Here is an 18,383-nt window from a genome sequence, read left to right on the forward strand (position 1 = left end):
AAATTTAGCATATTTGAAAAAAATCGTGCTAAGTACTGTTCCTTTTAATTTATATCCTTTGACAGATACGTTTTCGACCTCAACTATAAGGTCGTCTTCGGTGTCTCGTACTTACAAGTATTCCACTAACACGCCCTGGTTCATCATCATTCCATGTTTCGATATACAATTTCAGCCAGATATACTCTACACGGCTTCTCCACTTATGTTTTTTATTCGTGAACAATATGTGGGTTTTATGGTGTTATTCTGGGCACTATCAAAGTTACATCGAAAAGATAATGTGTCTTTCGGCTACATGAAAAATGATAAACCACCCAAAAATTCAATTTTATTCGATCTACCAATTACAACTTAGAATTACGTACAAAAATCTGGAAAACATAACGCTGGGGGAAGAACATTCCCGGTAGAAATCCCTGAAGGAATCCCGGGAAGATTCACTGAAGGAATTCTGAGAGGCATATCTGGTAGAATTCTGAGGAAATCTCAGCTGATACCTATACTGCATGGTATCATAGCTTGAACTCTCATTCTGTGGCCGCCATCTTGGATATGGTCCGCCATCTTGGATTTCGAAATAGAGCCAAATATCGGTTTTTGACTTCTACTCATGAAGCCCGATCGATAGATACCCATATTGCATGGTATCATAGCTCAAACTACCATTCCGTGGCCGCCATCTTGGATTTCAAAATGGCGTCGGATATTCATTTTTGAGTTCTACTTATGAAGCCCGATCGATAGATACCCATATTGCATAGTATCCGAAGCAGAATTGCCGTTAAAAAGTATATATTCTGGAGTTTTTTACCGCCATCTTGAAACCAAAGCCGCCATCTTGAATTTCAATACCCCTACTACCACCTTCACATCCTTAGGACTGTGTATACCAAATTTGATTAAAATTTCTTGACGCATTTCAGAGTTATGCCTATGTTCCGGCATACATATATACATACGTAAATACATATAAACATACAAATAGACAAACATTCAAACATATAAACATACAAACATTTAAACATACAATCATACATACATTGACTTTTGTATGTATTGATTACCAACTCTGCCGAAAAAATGAACTATAATTTATTAACCATTGTCAAGATTCCAGGGAAATATATCTTTTTTTTCGCATTGGAAATGAAGCTCATAGATCGTGACAATATGTAATCTTTGCATCATCGTTTACGCCACCTAGTGAACCAGTCACAAACTATATTATCCACTATGAGCAAGGTATGGGTGTCGAGAACATCTTCCCTGAAGAAAGTATTCTAAAGTTTTGCATAATTCTGGAGATATTCACATCAAAAGGACTGTCCTATTTATAGGACGCTGGGCGTTCGGGGCATCTGTCCTATAAATAGGACGCTGGGCGGATATGGGTTAATGTGTAGCAAGATATCTACATACCGTAAAATGGGGTAACTTTGATGGTTTCTTAGCGAATTTTCTCAATATTTTTACATGTAACAGTATTTCCCCGAGTTTTATATTTTTAAAACAAGTACTGGGGTATCAGTTATTAATTGCAATTAAAAGATTCGATAATCTGAAATATTTTGGATAATTTTTAGTTTTTCATATAACCGAAAATCAGATTTTCATTTTGGGGTAACTTTGATAATGCCCCAAAAACACACCATATCTCAACAAAAATCACAGATTAAAATCTTAGGAGTATGAAAATGATGAGAGAAGGCTCGTGGAATATATTAGATAGAAATTTTATATCAAAACTGGTTTTTTTTTACTAAATTCTACATATAAAAACGAGTTTGTAGAGTATTGAGTGCAAAACACAATAAATTTAGCTATCAAAAATCATTATCTTTGTAATAATAAATGCTTAACGGTACATCAACATATGATTGCATGCTATACATGGTTATTTTTCTTTTTTTGGGTAGTTTTTTAATGTTTTATTAACCAATTTTGAACAACACATATTTTTCTACATGAAATTACAAGGACATTGCATACTTTTAGGCGTTTATCAATGTATGGAGATTAATATCCCAATTTACAAAACTGCCTCCATTTCGAAAAAACACTTCGTTAAGAGATTCAAGGCCAGATTTGGAATCTACTATGATGAATCTATCGAGAATAAGAATCCATTCATTGAAAAAATAGTTGTAACGAAGTCGTATAGCAGATTGTTTGAAGGGGTTGATATGAAATATCAATAATTTTTATTATTTTTTGTCCAAAAAGTTATATATAAACTAGATTTTAATGAGAATACGTCTAAAAAGATCTTTCATATGTATAGAATTGATTTACGTTTACCTTTTTCTTAACTGGTTGAAGGAATCATAGTTATAAGATAAATTACACAATGCCTGCCGCACTATCAGAGTTACCCGCATTATCAAAGATACCCCGTTTTACGGTACCTACTTTTACGTATACAATTATTTTGGCGTGCTAACAGCGATTGTCCAAATGCCTGTGTGGTAGTGATGTCTCAGGTAGCGATTTGTGTTCAAATTTCCCGTGTGAATAATTTGTTAGAACTTTATAAACATCTTTTGTTCTCCCGTATATGGATAGGCTTGCATTAGGTTTCGTGAGACTTTTTTTTTTGGGCAACTCAATTTGCGCGCGTAAAGCTAACAAAACACGGAAACAGAACGCGCCAGTGAAGTGAGTAAAATCCGGTGTGAAAATTCGGAAGAATGAAAGAGTGGAGCTCTGATGGCCAAGCTGATGGGCCGTCTACTGATCGACTAATGGTGGCGCCGATGGGCTGGAACATTTTTTCCGGCCCGGTTATGAGCAGGGTGGTGGAGATCCAGTAAGTAAATTTCTCTATTGATCTATGCATAAAGATAAAGGAAAAAGCTAGACGAGCACACAATAGTGTGAAACGAATGTTAATTGTCAGTCTAGTGTGAAGGTGTTGTCCAGACAGGTCACCGAATTTGTTAGTAAAGTAAAGGTTGAATGTATTTTATGTGTATTAATAAATTATATTTTTAACTTTTTAGCTAACCAATGACAGAAATTGTCTCGTGTTTTGCTGTAAAAGTCGGATCACCGTTTGAAACCAACGCCTTCCGCAACAATCAGATTCTGCCATCCCCATTAGGCATGGGCAACTCACTCGCGAATCGACTCAAAGAATCGACTCGCGAAACTGAGTGAGTGAACCATGATTCTTTTCAAAAGAGCTACGATCCAGTGAAATTCATAACGAGTCCAACAATCTGCAGAAAAGAGTTGGCTGATTACGCACTTTCATAATAATTAGACGCAGAACACCGCAATCTTTGCCATTAGATCTTTTTTTTGTTAGTTTATTGTGAGGCTGACAGTGGTTCGATTCTTTAGTGGCAGGAACGAAAATCTGTGCATTTTATCATGTCATGCTAAGATTGTTAATTCGACGTCGACATCCGTACCAAGAGAGCAGATTTTCTCAAAGACTGGACATATAAGAAAGGACTCGGCTCGAAAAACGAAATTTTTCATCAAATTCCGGAAATGAGTAATTAAATCGATCAAAAGAGTCGACTCTTTTTTGAGAGTGAATCGGGAGCGATTCACTCTCAAAATTGAATCAGTTTTCCCATCTCTAATCCCCATAGATCCAAGCGAATAGGAGGTACTTTAGGACTCTCCGCGTGTTACGCGCCAGTGAAGTAAGTGAAATCCGGTGTGGAAATTCGGAAGAATGAAAGAGTGGAGCTCTGATGGCCAAGCTGATGGACCGTCTACTGATCGACTGATGGTGGCGCCTGTGGAGGACGTGCAGGGCGCCGATGGGCTGGAAAAGTGTGGTGGAGATCCAGTAAGTAAATTTCTCTAGTTTCAATTCCTACCCCAGTGGGCCCCTTTCGCATCGTGGATAACACTGCGATATCGGTCGGTGTCTTCTGCGCACTTATTCAGCATCTAAAAATGAAAAAGTGCGAAGAAGACACGACACGATTTGATGCCAAATTGCAGTTTTATTCATAATCCCGCAATTATGCTAACTACGAAAGGGATGGTAAATGCGCAATAGCTTAACAAAAAAGGGTTTAAGGACAGACTTGGTAGAATCCCAAAATGGCCGCCACAATGGCTGACTTTGGCACCTACTCACGATTTTGAGCGCACAAATCTCTTCGTAAACAAAACCAGCGCACCTGATCTTCTCATTTTAAGCTTATTACAAGTGAACAAGAACAGAATAATAAAATGCACTGTTGTTTGAAGCTTGCTTCTTGAGATTTGTGCGTCTGAAGTTCTGATGCCCTGTTGAAGCGGGTTTTCAAGACGTTTGTCCTTAAGGTTCAATTTCTTCACCTCGGCTGAACCGGTAAGCCAGGCTTACCCGTATCGTTAAATCTGGTAGAGCTTCCGCACGTTAGCTAGGCTTTTACTGCAGTCCAGCGAGCGCCGATAACTGGACTGATGACGTTTTTCTTTTTGATCCAGTTCCAACCTGGGTTGGAACTGGATGAGATTACAGTTTCAACCCCAACCCGACTTGGGTTTCGCTTGTAGGGTGGGTGGGGGAGGTACGGTCCGGGTGGGTAAGACGGACCACTGACTAGTTCTGTTACTTAAAAGCTGAAATTTGGCTTTCTTTCACGATTAACTCTATATTCTTATCAGTTGATGATTATTGAACCACTCCGTGAGAGAATACATTATGTCAAAAGTGCAAAAAAAAAAATAAACAATCATATACCTGGCTACACGCTTTTGTAATGGGACCTTATTATGGGGCGGTAATAAATAAGCTTAAATTGCTAAAATTTCACATTTTATTTTGCGTTTCCCCGTTGTTTTGAACTTTTCCGTCCTTTAGGTACATTTCATGGATTATGGATAACGGTGGTGAAATGAATATTTTGCGTTGTGGGGAGGTAAGACGGTCCACCTTGAGGGTGGGTAAGACGGACAGACTTTGATCGTGCCAAGAGAAACACATCAAAACCCACACATTATATATTCACAGATTAAAATCTATGGAGTACAAAAATGATTGTGGAAGCCGTGTAAAGCATTTCATATTGATTTTTTGTTTAAAAAGTCGTTATATTAGAATTTTTGTTGTTGGAACAGTTTAAACTTCGTAAAATTACCAGAGCATTGCATACTGTTAGGCGTTTATCAGTGTATGGAGGTTTCTAATTTTCAAAATAGATGATAATTTGTAAAAACACGTTTCGTTAAGAGATTCAAAGCCAAATTTAGATTCTACTATGATTGATCTACCGAATATAAACGGCCATGAACATCATTTAATACAATTAATGGCTTATTAGCTGATTTTCCAAACGTGTGCACGTGCTGTGGATAGGCAACAGTCTCGACACTAAAAATAACATGCTCTCACTGTTGTTCGTAGGCACGCTCAGAGAGTGTTGGAGGACATCTAAGGACCGAAGAAGATGGTGAATTGCGAGGAAAGAACGTGGAGTGAGGTGGGCGTTGGATTCAGGTTGGCTTTCTACCTCACAGAGTTGTTACTTGTTTTGTGGCAAAGCTGGTTAACGCGACCTGTCTAGCGAACTTGGGGAGACGTGGGTTCAAATTTCACCAGAACTACGTTGATTTTTTTCGCAATTTGTTCACTCAATTTGTCCATTTTTCAACACATATTGTTCCTATGAACTTCATGCATTACAATTATTACAAATTTGCTTGCTTGGATGTATCCGTGGCATTCCAATTAGATTCTACCGTGGACATTTCCCAAGTTATTAGTTCCATCCGAAGATCACACTCAGGCACTCCACAGAAAGGTTCAGGGCCTACAAAGCTTGATGCCGCACCCTGTCTAGCTAAATTGTCGGCGTTTTCATTTCCCAGAATTCCACAATGACCGGGCACCCAGTATAAAGTTACCTCGGCCCTACTGGTCAATTGCTTCAGAGAAATAATGCATTCCCACACTAGCTTTGATTGACACGTGAAAGCTTTTAGCGCATTTAGAGCCGCCTGACTGTCCGAAAAAATACAGATCTTGGCAAACCTATAATTTCTTCACTTTACTATTACTTTCGAGCTTTTAGTAGAACTTGTTACTTCAGACTCTAGTTTAATTTAAAAACACTTCACTAATACTTCACTTTTGCAAAAGAAAATAAAAAATGAATAACTCTTTTAAAGAAACTAGAAAGGACGAGCAAATTCCTTTTAATTCTACTACTGTGCTTATCTTCGGACAGATAGGCCTATTTCGTCTGTGACTTACAGACTTCTTCAGTGTCACTTCAAGTGTCGAGCACTTGACACTGAAGAAGTCTGTAAGTCACAGACGAAATAGGCCTATCTGTCCGAAGATAAGCACAGTAGTAAAATTAAAAGGAATTTGCTCGTCCTTTCTAGTTTTTCTTTAAAAGAGTTATTCATTTTTTATTTTCTTTTGCAAAAGTGAAGTATTAGTGAAGTGTTTTTAAATTAAACTAGAGTCTGAAGCTATAATTTCTCTTCAGACAAATGTTGGCACACTCTAGAATGGCTTGAACTTCCGCTTGAAATAGAGTGGGACTGCATCCCATTGGTATAGCTTTACTGATACCGGGGCCAAAAACACCAGCTCCAGTATTTTCCCCCATCTTGGAGTGAGAAATTCACTCCATATTCATTAAAAAATTAAGCAAATCTAACTTTTTTCTAAACAAATAAAAGTCTTAACTCATCTCTAGACATCTATGAACTAGATGAGGTAAAAAGTTTGAGATCATTGCGACGCTTAGAAGTTCCTTGTATGCAATTGCAATGTAGTATCCAAATGATCAATTTCACCCCGCTGATCAATTTGACCCCGGTTTACGGTACTTTACGAGAGTTGCGCACGTCTTTTGACTGATGCACCACGCCGTGCTGTCATCGAGTCATAAAGCAGCACACTTCCCTACGCTTGCGATTCCCATATTTTAAATCCGAATCGTATATAACAAGGCCACGAATCGTTTAAGACTGACTTCGACTGATATTACCCAAGTAACTATTTCGCCTTTTTCGGCTTATAAAACTATTGTGCGGCCAATATAAAGAATATCAGCCCGTTAATAGCGATATATTGGCACGTTATTTGAAAAAAAGTATTTCATGGTTACTTGGGTATGGTTAATCATGGTTACAAAACAAAAGTGGTCAAACATCATTCATTGTGAGCCATTGTTATATGTGACGCGTGCTAAGCGTCATTATAAAAATGTGCTTAAATAAGCGATTCTTCCAATTGATTGACTGAATCCAGTAAAAGTGAGAAAATCTAGTAGCTCTTTCTATTAATTATTGTTTTGCAATTACAATGCGGATGAGTGTTAGGAACGCGAAACATCGAGATAATTCAATCATTATGTGCTGATCGACTCGAACCGTAATTATAAATTAATTAACATTTTACCCAACATCCAGTTTAGAGCTCATCGCATTTCAGTTCCCGATAACGGAAAGGTGCGGTCAGCTTCATCGCCAAAAGTTAAGCTGGCTCTTACAGGGAACTTGTTAAACCTTAATTCCACTCGATTTCATCGCTGTTCGATAATAATCCTTTGCAGCGAAACCACCGCCGTTCATTGATCCCACGTGCTTTCGATCAATGTAGCCAGTGCAGCGCAGCACGTAGTTCAAACGAATTCTATTGTGCTGGAAGTACGAAATCCTCTGACGCGTAGCCAATAAAATACCAGTTTTGGTTCACACGGCGCCCACGAGTGGACCTTGATCCCCACATTCTTTGAAGAACTACTTTCCACCCATTTTCCGTGCTTTCTATTTCCACTGAATGAATAACCAACGAATGGTGGTCGATGGAAAGTGGAAGCCACCAACCATACCGTGCCATCACGGTATGAATTCAATGCCAATGGAAATCAGCAAAGTTTACGGAACATTAAGTTATTAGGAAAATTTATTGAATGCGGTTTTGAATACTAGGTACCGGGGATTAGAATTTATCGGTTGGGCTTCCGGGCAGTGGGCTCAAAGAATGAAACCATTTTCTTTGTCAGCTGGTGAGAACGACAGCATAGCAGTAACCCACTGACCTGGCTGGAGAATTCAGTGTAAGTGATTAGCAGTTTGAATGAAAAACGTCAACCTTTCTGGACGCGCGGCGTTGTAAAAAGTGCAACACAATGAAAAAAAAAAACCTCGCTCACCGTATACAACGTGAGAGCGGTGCAGTTTAAGATTCGAACAGGCGCACGCCCTGAAAGGTTAAAAAACTCATTTTTACTTGATATCGTTAATTAACCCTTTGGGAGCGGTGGGGTAATATATGACACCGAGTAAAAAATGCCTCTATAAAATCATCCACTCGACAAAAATGAAGTCTGTCTTCGGCCATGTTATTGCAAACCTATTTGTCTTACTTATTTGATACTTGATGGGCCACAACTCGTAGCGGTGAGTCTACGCCAAATGAGGCATTCACCTCCAATGGTCTCTGTCTTAGGCCAATCGGTCCCAGTCACCTTGAACGTTTAGAGCCCTTACTGTCATAATTCTGCAAAGTGACGTAAGCGACATTCTGAGTTTGAAGTATTTTGCTAGATATCTGGAAGAAAACTTAGAGAATGCCCAAGAGCTAGATGTAAATTAACCTAAACTATGCCAAAATAGTTAATGTCGCTTACGTCACTTTGCAGAATTACGACAGCTTAGGGCATCCTCAACTGCAATAAGCCAACGTGTGCGCGGCCTACTACGAAGCCGACGGCTCCTTCCAAGTACTCTGCTGAATATGGTTTTAGCTTCTCGTTCCTCCTGCATACCAGCTACGTACCCAGCCCACCACAGCCCGCCATGTTTTATTCGCTTCACTATATCCATATTTTTATTTACTTGGGACAATTCGTGGTTCATACGACGCAATCAGATGCCGTCCTCCAGTTTACCGCCGAGTATTGTTCGCAGCACTTTACGTTTGAAGACTCCAAAGGCTCTCCGCGACGCGATTGCGGACCTGCGCCGCGCCTGCCTACGGGCTAGGCGGCGGATGCAGCGAGCACGATCAGAGGAAGAGCGAAATGAACGGCGGGTGGTGTTCGCCGCTGCAAAAGCCGCGCTTAAGACCGCTTAAGGCCTGCTTTGAGGGTCTCTGTCAGAGTGCCAATACGAACCCGTGGGGTGACGCCTACAGGATCGTTATGGCCAAGACGAGAGGTGTGATGGCTCCTACAGAGCAATCTCCAGAGATATTGGAGGGGATCATAGGAAGACTTTTTCCGCGTCATGATCCTAGTCCTTGGCCTCCTTTCGTAGGACCGCCCGGGACTGGGGCTGGCGATGAGGAGAGGGTCACCGATGTGGAACTTGCGGGCATAGCTAAGTCCCTTAGCGTAGGTAAGGCCCCAGGTCCGGACGGAGTTCCGAACCTGGCCTTAAAAGTAGCTATTGCAGAGGCTTCCGAGATGTTCAGGTCTGCTATGCAGAAATGCCTGGAGGAGGGAGTTTTCCCAGAAGCTTGGAAGAGTCAGAGCCTGGTACTATTGCCAAAGGCGGGGAAACCACCCAGAGACCCGTCGGAATATAGACCAATATGCTCGAAAAGATCATCCTCAATAGAGAAGGTTCACTGAGGGCGAAATTGGTCTTTCGAGCAACCAGTACGGCTTCCGGAAGGGGAGGTCCACCGTAGACGCTATCTTGTCGGTTACAAAAGCCGCCGAAAAAGCACTCGAGCCTAAGAGGAGGGGAATTCGCTTTGGCGCGGTAGTGACTCTGGATGTAAGAAATGCGTTTAATAGCGCCAGCTGGTCTGCTATTGCCGATGCGCTCTTGCGTCTGGGGATACCGGAGTACCTGTACAAGATTCTCGGAAGTTACTTTCAGAATCGTGTACTAGTCTACGACACGGAGGTGGGTCGGAAGTGCTTTCACATAACCTCAGGAGTCCCGCAAGGTTCCATCCTGGGTCCGGTGTTATGGAATGTCATGTACGACGAGGTGTTGAGGTTAGAGTATCCAGTGGGAGTGGTGATTGTCGGATTTGCCGACGATATTACGCTCGAAGTCTACGGTGAAACGATCGAGGAGGTAAAGTTGACTACCAACCACTCGATCAAGGTTGTGGAGGCGTGGATGCGGTCCAGGAAATTGGAGCTGGCTCACCACAAGACAGAGGTGACGGTTGTTAACAACCTGAAGTCGGAGCAGCAGACGGAGATCAGTGTAGGAGAGTGTACTATCCTGTTAAAGCGCTCCGTCAAACACTTGGGCGTGATGATCGACGATAAGCTTACCTTCGGTAGCCACGTCGATTATGTCTGTAAAAGAGCCTCTACAGCTATTGCGGCACTGTCCCGGATGATGTCCAATAGCTCTGCGGTGTACGCCAGTAAGCGCAAGCTTCTGGCTAGTGTTGCTACGTCCATACTTAGGTATGGCGGCCCGGCGTGGGGCACCGCGCTAAGTACTAAATGCTACCGACGTAAGCTGGAAAGTACTTACAGGCTTATGTGCCTGAGGGTTGCGAGCGCATACCGTACCGTGTCACACGACGCTCTCTGCGTCATTACTGGTATGGTGCCTATCAGCATTCTTATCAGTGAGGACATGGAGTGCTTCGAAATGCGCGGCACAAGAGGCATACGCAGGACTGCCAGGATGGCCTCTATGGTCAAATGGCAGCGCGCGTAGGACAGTTCCACCAAAGGAAGGTGGACCCATAGGTTGATACCGAGGGTAGATAGTTGGATTAATAGGCGCCATGGGGAAGTTACATTCCACCTGACACAGGTCCTTACAGGTCATGGTTGCTTCCGACAGTATCTACACCGTTTCGGGCATGCGGATTCTCCCGAATGCCCAGTGTGCAATGGTTTAGAGGAAACGGCGGAACACGTTTTGTTCGTGTGCCCGCGTTTTCGCACAATGCGTGACCACATGCTTGCCACATGCGGGGAGGACACAACTCCGGACAACTTGGTCCAGAGGATGTGTAGGGATGAGTTTGGCTGGAACGCCGTTTCAACGGCTATTACCCACATCGTCTGGGAGCTACAGAGGAGGTGGCGCGTGGACTCGGAGAATGGCTAGTCCAGATGCAGTACAAGAGGTGGTCCAGGGGTTCGGAGTCGGCTTCGTAGGTCATACCGGTGCCCTGCGGTCGAGATCGACACTTACAACGGTTAAGTGGCCGCGGAGAGGAAGTCCCGGTAGCGGTGCTGTCGTGGCGTCGGTCTACTGGGTTGGATCCAAGCCCGCGGTTGGAAAGGGGTCCCCGGCAAGGGTCGGGGTAGGTGAGACCCTGCTGTCTGCAACCTACGGATGCATCTGATAGGGCCTGAAGGGTAGTGATACCCTTCCTTTGCGGGCAGGTCAGATCGGGTTGCATGTGGGCATCAGTTCTTGATGTCCGCTCAGCAGTAGGGCGCGGGCGGGGTTGACCCTGCCCGCCTTCCGAGGACAAAGGGAGTGGCGAGGACCACTCGGGAAACTGGCTAAGCACCAGCATGTACCAAACCCAAAAAATACTGAAAAACGACATTTTTTTTCAAATATCTCAGAAACCAGTAGAGATATCGCAATTTTGAGCACAAATTTGGCCCAATTGGGTTCTAGAATTACCGATTTAGTCTAGAAAAAATAAGTTTAAAAATTAAATTTGAAATGATTTTTGAAAGTTTGTTCTAGCAAAAATTTCACTTGAACCCTTTGGTGGCAACCGAAATCGCAAATTTTTGTACAGCTGACATATTTCGACTAGTAGATCATTTTCCACTTGGAAAATCATATATCGGAGAGATTTTTTGAAATTAGCCCCACCCTACTACGGCAGCTAACCTTGAGGGTGCAATATGCACTAGCCCCTCTCTGAAGCAATACGCACCTTCTTGGTGGTTCCGGAGAGACGTAGGGTTTGGCGACCATAGGAATGTGTTTTAGTGGGTCGAGGAGAGAATAGTCCTGGCTTCTACTAGTGGTGTAGAAGACGGCCTTAAACCCACACTACCCTGTTAGGGTGTCTGATGAGCAGATTTATCCCCCTATGGTTTAGAAGGAAAAAAAATCCTTACCGTACGTATTTTATTATTACGCATTCTGTGAGCAGGTGATGTCAAAGTAAAGATAATAAAACTCTGTCACCTGCACTATCATGGGAACACAACTGTTTTTCTATCATAATGCATATGAGAAGAAATCAATATCGAAGCATCACACTCCAATCATTTACAGCTCAAAATCACACATTTTATTTCAATTCACACGTAACTACATATATAGAGAAGCCGATTATCACAAAAGCATAGTGTTGAGTTCGTTTTTCGTCCCCCAGCAGCAGCAGAGTTCCCATTCCCCAGTGGAAATTGGCTCTATTATCATCGCTCTGCTGCTGGTAGAACAGCTTCTGCCACTGAACGGGTGTCGCTCGCTTGATCACAAATTGCCACATGCATAAATATATCCTCCTCTACGTGTAGGCATAGTGCACGCACACGCGCAGGCAGTTACCCTGCATCATCCCATTGCATTGTGCCAGTTATTGTTTCAAACATTTACGCGCATCCGCGCTAATTGATAGGAAAATACGACCCACATTGCGCTGTTGCTGCATTTCCGATTCTCGAGCTGAAGTTGTGAGCGGGAGATGAATGTGGAAGGGAGGTCTGAATGGTGGTGAGAGGCCTGTTCGTTTGCCAATTTCAAAATGATTTCGATTCCCGTGAGAATCCCACCGATGCAAGCGTTGATAACGACCCGATTAGAATGCTGCGTGTTCCCGGAATGGTGGCGCTATTGGACGATCTTTGCAGAATAGGTGTTTACCAGTGCGCGAATCTTTTCAATATTGGCAGAATATATGAAAAAATATATGTCTAAACAACAAACCGAACTCATGCGTTATTGGTGCTAGACGATGGAAAATGATCTGTGATTACGCAATGGTGATATCGTGATAGCTAGTAATCTCTTACACTCTTACTTGCCGCCCTCTTGTAAATAGGACAAAATTACCCCTGGCTGCCATTCCTCCAGTAGCTGTTCCGTTTCCAAGAATCTGGCAATTAATCGGTGTAAACTAATGGTCAACACTAGGGTCAACATTTCCAGATACACGTTGGTCAGTTCAGCTTCAGCACCATCCTTACCAGCTGTACCTTATTGTTCTTAACCTTCAGCTCGCTGACGTAGTGCACGGTTTGAGTAAAAAAAATGACACTAATGCACAAGGAGGGAATGGCATCCTTAACTCATTTCTTGGATAACTGATTTTGGTGGGACGCCAGCGTGGGAGTTGGTTGGTTATTATCTTTTACCGGGCTAATATAGTAATCTCTTCTACTGCCTGCCTTGACTCTATATGCCTGCGTTCTTTGCGATAGCCATGTGTTTGTCGAAGTGCTGCTTCCACCTTTCATAAACTCACATGGTTACGTCAAAATGATCTTATTCTTATTCATCAAGCTCTGTTGCGTACAGGCGACTTTTTTTTTTCCCCGGAAGAGTCGGGGCAGCTACTTCCGCTTGTATGTACATTGTACAGTGACCCCACAATTTAAGAATCGACAAAAATGACCACAGTTTATGGATCACTCATTTGATCAACATGGTCTCATTTGATAAATAGTGTACAAAATTAGGGTATTTCATCTGTGTGGGGTCATTGTACTTGATGATGATTAACCTGGGCTTGTTAGGGGAATATCTGAAAATAAAAAGAAAATCGGGTTAAGTACGGTTCCTTTGAATTCCACTAAGAATTTGCATCCTTTGACAGATACGTATTTCGACCTCAACTGTAAGGTCGTCTTCAGTGTCTTGTACTTGACTCGACTCAGTTGAGGTCGAAATACGTATCTGTCAAAGGATGCAAATTCTTAGTGGAATTCAAAGGAACCGTACTTAACCCGATTTTCTTTTTATTTTCATTGTACTTACCTTATCGGTCAGACTAAGGCCTGAGTGCCCTCTGCTGTACGTTGGAGTCGAATCCATTCTACTCGGTCTATGGCTGTTGTGTGTCTTCAGTTCCGCACTGTGTTGATGATGGTTGGTGCTCTCATCAACTGATGCAGTTCGTGGTTCATTCGCCTTCTCTAAGTCCCGTCTTCCATCTGCATCCGCCGTAGATGGTACGCAACACCTTCCGTTCGAAAACTCCAAGGGCGCGTTGGTCCTCTGCACGTAGGGTTCATGTTTCGCGCCCATAGAAGACTACCAGTCCAATTAGCGTTTTGTAGATAGTTAACTTCGTGTGACGGTGAACTTTGTTCGATCATAAAGTTCTGCGGAGTCCAAAGTAAGCTCGATTTCCTGCCACAATGCACCTCTTAATTCCTCTGCTGGTGTCGTTGTCGGCGGTCACCAGTGAACCCAAGTACACGAATTCTTCAACGGCCCCGATTTCATCACCGTCGATAGAAATTCGTGGTGGCGGGCGCGGTGATTCCTCAATGGAGCCCTTTGCCATCATGTGCTTTGTCTTTGACACCTTAATGACTAATCCGATTGCCTGGCATCATTCTTCAGTAGGATGTACGTTTCCTCCATCGTCTCAAATTTGCGAGCTATAATATCAATAGCTATGGAGTTCTTTCAGTCACGGGAAAAAGCGTTGATAATTTTATATCATTGCCAACGTTTCGATCGGGTAACCAACCCCGGTACGAACTTGCTTCGGCAAACCTGAGCGTCTGTTCTCCAGGAGGAGCGGCTCACAACAGCGTCTGATCCCCATGTTAGGGGCGGCTGATCTACGTCCGGGTGCCAGGGAAGGACTCTAAGCTAAGTAGGGGTTGGTGTCAGGCCCTACGAGCCAGCCGCAAAAAAACATTGTAACGGAAAATCAGCAATAGAATAATACGAACCGAGACCAACGGCAACGACCCTAGCGAACAAAAAGGACTTGCGATTGGAAACTCGGTACGTGGAACTGCCGATCTCTCAACTTCATTGGGAGCACCCGCATACTCGCCGATCTACTGAAGGACCGCGGGTTCGGCATCGTAGCGCTGCAGGAGGTGTGTTGGACAGGATCCATGGTGCGAACGTTTAGAGGTAATCATACCATCTACCAGAGCTGCGGCAACACACGCGAGCTGGGAACAGCTTTCATCGTGATGGGTGATATGCAGAGGCGCGTGATCGGTTGGTGGCCGATCGACGAAAGAATGTGCAGGTTGAGGATCAAGGGCCGATTCTGCAACTTCAGCATAATAAACGTGCACAGCTCACACTGATGCACTCGGAAATACTGATGATGACAAGGACGCATTTTACGCGCAGCTCGAACGCGAGTACGATCGCTGCCCAAGCCACGACGTCAAGACCATCATAGGAGATTTGTACGCTCAGGTAGGCCAGGAGAAGGAATTCAGACCGACGATTGGTAAGTTCAGCGCCCACCAGCAGACGAACGAAAACGGCATACGACTCATTGATTTCGCCGCCTCCAAAAATATGGCCATACGTAGCACCTTTTTCCAACACAGCCTCCCTTATCGTTACACCTGGAGATCACCACAGCAGACGGAATCTCAAAACGACCACGTTCTGATTGACGGACGGCACTTCTCCGACATTATCGACGTCAAGACCTATCGTGGCGCCAACATCGACTACGACCACTATCTGGTGATGGTCAAACTGCGCCCAAAACTCTCCGTCATCAACAATGTACGGTACCGGCGACCGCCACGGTACAACCTAGAGCGACTGAAGCAATCGGATGTCGCCTCAGCAAACGCGCAGTGGAGAAGGTAGGCACGGGAACCCACGGCAACGGAAGAAACGACGACGCCAGTGCAGCGGAGGACGGAAATGAACCAACTCCCACGCTGAGGGAAGTTAGGTAATAAGTATGCCATCCACCAGCTCAAAACCAACAAAGCAGCTGGTAAGGATGGTATCGCAGCTGAACTCATCAAGATGGGCCCAGAAAAGTTGGCCACCTGTCTGCATCGGCTTATAGTCAGGATCTGGGAAACCGAACAGCTACCGGAGGAGTGGAAGGAAGGGAAATCTGCCCCATTCACAAGAAAGGCGACCATTTGGAATGTGAGAACTTCAGGGCGATCACTATTTTGAATGCTGTCTACAAAGTGCTATCCCAGATCATCTTCCGTCGTATGTCACCTAAAACGAATGAGTTCGTGGGAAGTTATCAAGCTGGCTTCGTCGACGGCCGTGTAGAGGAAGACATTAATATCAAATAAATCGCATAGAAAACTATTCCATCTCTATTTAATAACTAACAGAAAGAAAAAACACAAATGGTATTCGTTCATTTGCCTTTGTACACGGAACAAGCGGTGCAATAAAATTCTAATTAGGTATATGTGGGACCACAGGCACCGCAGCAGTGGCCATTGAATCAGAGAACGCGAAGAGCGTCACATCGCTTCCCACTTGGCGAACTGTGACTCGCTCTACCCAGTCAGCAGCGCTCGGTGCCCGCGCCCCCCCCCTCCGGACTGTAGTGAGGTTTTGAGAGTTCCCTCGCTACAGTCGGCATAAATAGGAGCGCACCCTTCGCAGCTTGGTCATTCAGTCAGCGAACGCGAACAGAGTCACATCGCTTCCCACCTGGCGAACTGTGACTCGCTCTACCCAGTCAGCAGCGCTCGGTGCCCGCGCCCCTCTCCGGACTGTAGTGAGGTTTTGAGAGTTCCCTCGCTACAGTCGGCATAAATAGGAGCGCACCCTTCGCAGCTTGGTCATTCAGTCAGCGAACGCGAACAGAGTCACATCGCTTCCCACCTGGCGAACTGTGACTCGCTCTACCCAGTCAGCAGCGCTTGGTGCCCGTGCCCCCTCGGAAACCTACTGGGTCAATCCACGACAAGATGGAGTCATCGGACGGCGGTCGCGACAGGCCGGTCGACAACGGACCAGATCTTTACCATACCTACAGCAAATCCTCCAGAAATGCCGTGAATACCAGGTCCCAACGCATCACCTGTTCATCGACTTCAAGGCGGCATACGACAGTATCGACCGCGCAGAGCTATGGAGAATCATGGACGAAAACGGATTTCCTGGGAAGCTGACTGGACTGATTAAAGCAACGATGGACGGTGTGCAAAACTGCGTAAGGGTTTCGGGTGAACTTTCCAGTTCATTCAAATCTCGCCGGGGACTGCGACAAGGTGACATACTCTCATGCCTACTCTTCAACATCGCTCTGGAAGGTGTAATGCGACGAGCCGGGCTCAACAGCCGGGGAACGATTTTCACAAAATCCGGTCAATTTGTGTGCTTTGCGGACGACATGGACATTATCGTTAGAACATTTGGAACGGTGGCAGAGCTGTACACCCGCCTGAAACGCGAAGCTGCAAAGGTCGAACTGGTGGTGAATGCCTCAAAAACAAAGTACATGCTGGTAAGCGGAACCGAACACGACCGGATCCGTCTGGGTAGTAATGTTAGGCGCCGTCCACAAATTACGTAACGCTCTAGGGAGAGGGGGGAGTACGGCCGAGCGTTACGGCCCATACAAAAATTTTAGGATTTTCATACAAAAAAGCGTTACGGAGGGGGGATTCATTTCATTTATTTAGTTAACATCAAATTCATGATAATACTGAATCAACAATTTGCCGCCATAATACTCGATTTGCAGCTGCAGCTCTCCAACCTCGGTCACGCCCAACACTCGCCAGATCACGCTCCACCTGGTCCGCCCATCGTGCTCTCTGCGCTCCACGCCTTCTTGTACCATCCGGATGGTTAGCAAACACCAGCTTTGCAGGGTTGTTGTCCGGCATTCTTGCAACATGCCATGCCCACCGTATCCTTCCGGCTTTGGCCACCTTCTGGATGCTGGGTTCGCCGTAAAGTGCAGCGAGCTCGTGGTTCATCCTTCTCCGCCACACACCGTTCTCCTGCACGCCGCCAAAGATCGTTCTTAGCACCCGTCGCTCGAAAACTCCGAGTGCTTGCAGGTCCTCCTCGAGCATCGTCCATGTCTCGTGTCCGTAGAGAACCACCGGTCTTATTAACGTCTTGTACATGGTACATTTGGTGCGGGGGTGAATCTTTTCAGTTTCTTCTGGAGCCCATAGAAGGCACGACTTCCACTGATGATGCGCCTTCGTATTTCACGGCTCACGTTATTGTCCGCCGTTAGCAAGGAACCGAGGTAGACGAATTCTTCTACCACCTCGAAAGTATCCCCGTCTATCGTAACATTGCTGCCAAGGCTTGTCCTGTCTCACTCAGTCCCACCTACCAGCATGTACTTTGTCTTAGCCGCATTCACCACCAGTCCGACCTTTGCTGCTTCACGTTTCAGGCGGGTGTACTGTTCTGCCACCGTTCCAAATGTTCTAGCAATAATATCCATGTCATCCGCAAAACAGACAAATTGGCTGGATTTCGTGAAGATCGTACCCCGGCTGTTGAGCCCGGCTCGTCGCATAACACCTTCCAGCGCGATGTTGAATAGTAGGCAGGAAAGTCCATCACCTTGT

The sequence above is a fragment of the Aedes albopictus genome, chromosome 1 (assembly GCF_035046485.1).
Source record: "Aedes albopictus strain Foshan chromosome 1, AalbF5, whole genome shotgun sequence".
Lineage (NCBI taxonomy): Eukaryota > Metazoa > Arthropoda > Insecta > Diptera > Culicidae > Aedes > Aedes albopictus.